Here is a 5,605-nt window from a genome sequence, read left to right on the forward strand (position 1 = left end):
CCTCCTGCACATTAGTGGGGTCCTTGCTGGGCCCTGGTGCCTTCCTCTCCTCCGGGGGGGCTGGCCCCGCATTTCCCCTGCCGGCGACCTGGGCGTAGGTGGTACCCCGCCGCGGGCATGCCCTATAGAAGTGGCCCGCTTCCCCGCAAAGGTTGCAGCTTCTCTCTCGTGGGCAACCCTTTGCAAGGTGTCCCTCCTCCCTGCAGTTCCTGCAGATGGTGGCTTTGCAGTCGGCCGCCATGTGACCTGACCTACCACAGGCATGGCAGACTTTAGGTTGCCCTGCATAGGTCAGGTAGCCCCTGCTCCCGCCGATCGCGAAGCTGGACGGTGGGTGTGCGACATTCCCGTCTGCGCCCATCCTCAGCGTCACCTTGACCTGCCTCTTACTCGTCCAGATGCCAAAGGGGTCCACCATGTCAGTTAGGTCCCCTTCCACCTTCACATACCTTCCGAGGAAGGTCAGGACATCAACTGCTGGCACATGCGGGTTGTACATGTATACAGTCACCATACGGCTCCTCTGCGCTGGCATCACAAACAGTGGGACAGCGGTCAATACAGAGAGGGGGCCCTCACCTCCTTTCTCCTTGAAAACCTCCAGGAAGCGCTCGCAAAGCTTGGCACTCCGGAAGGTCACATCGTAAAAACCCCCTCCGGGGAAATCCTGCAGGCAGTAAATGTCCGCAGCAGCGAACCCACAACAGTCCAACAGGACCCTCTTCACGAAGAAGGTGCGGTCCACAGGTGCACCTTCATCCACCTTCTTTACAGAAACACGGATGGTGTTCCGGACCCCCTGACCTGGGGCACGAGCACTTGCCGCAGCCATCGTTGCAGGTTGGCTGCTCCCCTGAACCAGCGTTAGGCCGAAGCCAGCATTAAGATCCACTGGTCGCAAGGGTGCACAGCCAACCCGACGTCCTCCTTTCACCTCCAAGACAGCACTCTCGTCCTCTCAGTCCACAAGAGAGTGGGTCTTTATTGTGTTCGAGATGTAAGCTGGTTCACTGAGCTGTAAGGTTTGTCCCCAGATGTTTCGTCACCATTCTAGGTAACATCATCAGTGAGCCTCCGACAAAGCACTGGTGTTATGTCCCGCTTTCTATTTATCTGGTGAGGTTTCCTTGGGTTGGTGATGTCATTTCCTGTGTTGTTGATGTCATTTCCTGTTCTTTTTCTCAGGGGGTAGTAGATTGGCTCCAAATCAATGTGTTTGTTGATGGAGTTCCGGTTGGAATGCCAAGCTTCTAGGAATTCTTGTGCGTGTCTCTGTTTGGCTTGTCCTAGGATGGATGTTTTGTCCCAATCAAAGTGGTGTCCTTCCTTATCTGTATGTAAGGATACGAGTGATCGTGGGTCATGTCGTTTTGTGGCTAGTTGATGTTCATGTATCCTGGTGGCTAGCTTTCTGCCTGTTTGTCCAATGTAGTGTTTGTCACAGTTCTTGCAAGGTATTTTGTAGATGACGTTCGTTTTGTTTGTTGTCTGTATAGGGTCTTTTAAGTTCATTAGCTGCTGTTTTAGTCTGTTGGTGGGTTTGTGGGCTACCCTGATGCCAAGAGGCCCGAGTAGTTTGGCAGTCACTTCGGAAATGTCTTTGATGTAGGGGAGAGTGGTTATGGTTTCTGAGCCCGTTTTGTCTGTTTGTTTGGGTTTGTTGCTGAGGAATCGGCGGACTGTGTTCATTGGGTACCCATTCTTTTTGAATACGCTGTATAGGTGATTTTCTTCTGCTCTGCGTAGTTCCTTTGTGCTGCAGTGTGTGGTGGTTCGTTGGAATAATGTTCTAATGCAGCTTCGTTTGTGGGTGTTGGGATGGTTGCTCCTGTAGTTCAGTATTTGGTCCGTATGTGTTGTTTTCCTGTAGATGCTGGTTTGAAGTTCCCCATTGGCTGTTCGCTCTACTGTGACATCTAGGAATGGCAGTTTATTGTTGTTTTCCTCCTCTTTTGTGAATGTTATGCCAGTAAGGGCTGTCTTTCTGGCTGCACTGGAATCAACACTAAAGAGACTAACAGATTTACGGCAGAAGTATAACAGACCTTCAGACAGATGATGGCCCCAACACTGAGTAAACAAAAAAAGTGGGACACATTCAACACAGAAGAGAGGAAAATCCTGGATAAACTGGAAAGACAGGAACATACATTGAGACAGTTGATGCACTAGTAGCAAATACTGACACCAACCAACAGATGGCAATAGAACCAATACCACAGTTAGGAAACTGGATCACAGCAACCCTGAAGAGATTACATGTCTCGGGAGTTATCAGCAAGACAGACAACCAAAAGAATGAAGCCAGAGGGATCTAATGCACCCTAATTCTATTGACTCCCCAAGGTACACAAACCTGGGGTCCCCCTCAGACCCATTGTCTCACTACCAGGAACACCAACATATAGACTTGCCAAAGAACTACAACAGAAATTGAAATGCCTACTGGACAACACTTACCCACTCCATGCACTCATCCCTAGGATTCCTCAACATTATCAAGGACACCAGGATAGATGAGGACAAGGTGATGACATCCTTTGATGTAAAAGCACTATTTACATCCATAAACACTGACCAAGCCAAAGAAACAATTGCCACACTGCTAGATGAATCAAGTAAGCAGGCAATCCTATGATATGAACGACAGCAATAAGAGCAGCACCATGAAACTGCTAGATCTGTGCCTCACAATCGACTTCATCTTCAATGACAGCATATACAGACAAATCAACAGAACAGCAGTGGGATCCCCAATATCAGGCTGATTGCGGAAGCAGTAATGCAAAGACTAGAACAGACAGCGCTCCACACTGTACAACCCAAACTTTGGGTCTGATATGTAGATGACACCTTTGTGATTTTAAATACACAAAACTAGAAGAAACCCACTGACACATAAACAGCATATTCACTGCGATAAAATTCACAAAAGAAGAAGAGAGCAACAACCAACTGCCTTTCCTGGACGTAACGGTAGAACGCAAAAGCAATGGGGAACTCTGCAGTAGCGTATATAGAAAAACCACAAACAAAACAAAGTTGCTTGGAAAGCTCAGCAGGTCTGGCAGCATCTGTGAAGGAGAAAACAGAGTTAATATTTCTGGTCCAGTGATACATCTTCAGAACTGATGGTGGCTGGGAAAATGATATTGAGTTTGAAGTGCCACTTCAATGTACCACCCTGTGCCCTGGCCAACATCTCTGTCTTTGTCTTGCTGCAGTGTTCCAGTGAAGTCCAACACAAGCTGGAGGAATAACACCTCATTTCTGCTTGGGGACCCGACAGCCCTCTGGGCTCAATATCGAGTTCAATCGTTTTAGGGCCAACACTCTCCCATGTCCCAGCCCCCTACCCAAACACCAGGCCTTGTTACCACAGCCTGCCACTACACACCCACCGTTGTTAGATACTAGCAGTCCCCAATAACAACTATTCACCCTCCCAGCCTGATCATTAACAAGTCCTTTGTCTGCCCAACTGTCTTTCTCTCTCTTTGGGCTCTATCCTATCGTTTACTCCCTACCCCACCCACCTCCTATTTTCTGCATATAAACTGACGTTTTCCCAGCCACCATCAGTTCTGAGGAAGGGTCACTGGACCCGAAACGTTAACTCTGTTTTCTCCTTCACAGATGCTGCCAAAACTGCTGAGCTTTTCCAGCAACTTTGTTTAGTTCCTGATTTACAACTTCCGCAGTTCATTTGTTTTTATATAGACAAACCAAGCTTACAGAGCAGATACTCAGTTACACTAGCAGCCACCCCAATGCCCACAAACAGAGCTGTATCAGGGCACTATTCAAATGCGTCACAACACGTTGCAGCAACCTGCAACTATACAAAGCAGAACAAGAGCTCTTAAATGGACTCTTCAAAGAAATGTATGTCCAAAAAGTACAATCTGCTGTTACCTCCAAGACATACCACAACAGGAAGACACAACATGATCAGACTCACTAATCACTCTACAATACATCAAGGACATTTCAGAGGTGACCGCAAGTCTACACAGATCCCTAAGGATCAGAGTAGCCCACAAACCGAAAACCACATACAACAGCCATCGACGAACGTGAAGAATCCCACACCCAAAATCAACAAAACTGAGGTAATATACAAAGTAACACGCAAGGACTGTGAGAAACACTAAATAGGCCAAACTGCAGGAAAATTGATCATATGGAAACATGAATACCAACTAGCCACCAAGAGATACAACCAATTCTTACTACACACGGACAATGAGGTACATGAATTTGACAGGGACCACTCATTGATAATAGCGCAAACCAAGCAAAGACAGGCCTGGGAATTCCTGGAGGTCTTGTATTCCAACTGGAATTCCATCAATGAACACATTGAATTAGACCCAGTGTACAAACCACTGAGGAACAGAGGCAGAAGTAATACCAACCACCCCAGCAAACCGAAGCCTAGAAATAACATGTGGGATGGAACACCGACACTTTGCCAGAGACGTACTGACGATGTTACCTAGCAAGGTGATGAAATACATCCCACCAAATCTACCAGCTCGCCGACCATGTCCACAGCCTCTTCCACAACCTAAGCTACAAATCTCCTCGAAAACCTTAAGCTGAACTACTCATACAGATCAAACACAACAGACAAGAATAGCCTCAGAGATAGTAGGAACTGCAGATGCTGAAGATAACAAGGTGTAGAGCCGGGTGAACACAGCAAGCCAAGCAGCATCAGAGGAGCAGGAAAACTGATATTTTGGGCCTAGACCCTTCTTCAGAAACCGTCAGACAGAATAACCTTTTCCACGCTGTAACCATACTGTCTGTGAATACCTTTAGAACATTGTTATTATTGTTAACGCTTCTCAGCCTATTGGTTAAGATCATGTAGTTTCTGTTCATATCAGCTTTAATATCTGATATGTCCTTTATTAAGGGCTGCATGGTGGCTCAGTGGTTAGCACTGCTGCCTCACAGGGCCAGAGACCCAGGCTCGATTCCAACCTTGGGCGTCTGTCTGTGCGGAGTTTGCACGTTCTCCCCGTGTCTGCATGGGTTTCCTCCGGGTGCTCTGGTTTACTCTCACAGTCCAAAAATGTGCAGGCTAGTGGAATTGTCCATGCTAAATTGCCCGTAGTGTTCAGGGATGTGTAGATTAGGTGGGCTATAAGGGGATGGGTCTGGGTGGGATGCTCTGAGTGTTGGTGTGGACTTGTTGGGCTGAAGGGCCTGTTTCCGCACTGTAGGGATTCTATGATTTACAAACAGATGAAGAAGTCTATTATCCTACCAAAGCATTATGATGAATGACCAGCTGATGATTTTTTGGGGGCAGGGGTGTGATATACACATGTCACCTATGGCAGTAGGAGAACCCTCCCGCCCTTCTTCAAGTTATGCCATGGGAGCTGTCACATGTACAAAATAGTGATGAACTAATTAGAGTGGGCAAAGGTCTGTGTGGATCATAAGTCTCAGCACAGAATGAATGGCTTGTCTCTGCGCTGCAATCCTAGGTAACTGTTACACCCACCTGAGGCCTCCATTTAGCATCTTGTTGACCAGCTGGTGTCTTTGACACTGCCATAGTCCCACTATGCCTGCAATTGTGTTGGGA

The 5,605-nt window shown here is 47.5% G+C and overlaps 1 pseudogene; it reads left to right on the forward strand.

The window, feature by feature from the left end:
- Positions 1-4,845: 4,845 nt before the first annotated feature.
- Positions 4,846-4,957, forward strand: LOC125467409 (U2 spliceosomal RNA; annotated as a pseudogene).
- Positions 4,958-5,605: the final 648 nt, after the last annotated feature.

This window comes from Stegostoma tigrinum, chromosome 33 (assembly GCF_030684315.1).
Source record: "Stegostoma tigrinum isolate sSteTig4 chromosome 33, sSteTig4.hap1, whole genome shotgun sequence".
Taxonomy (NCBI): Eukaryota; Metazoa; Chordata; class Chondrichthyes; order Orectolobiformes; family Stegostomatidae; genus Stegostoma; species Stegostoma tigrinum.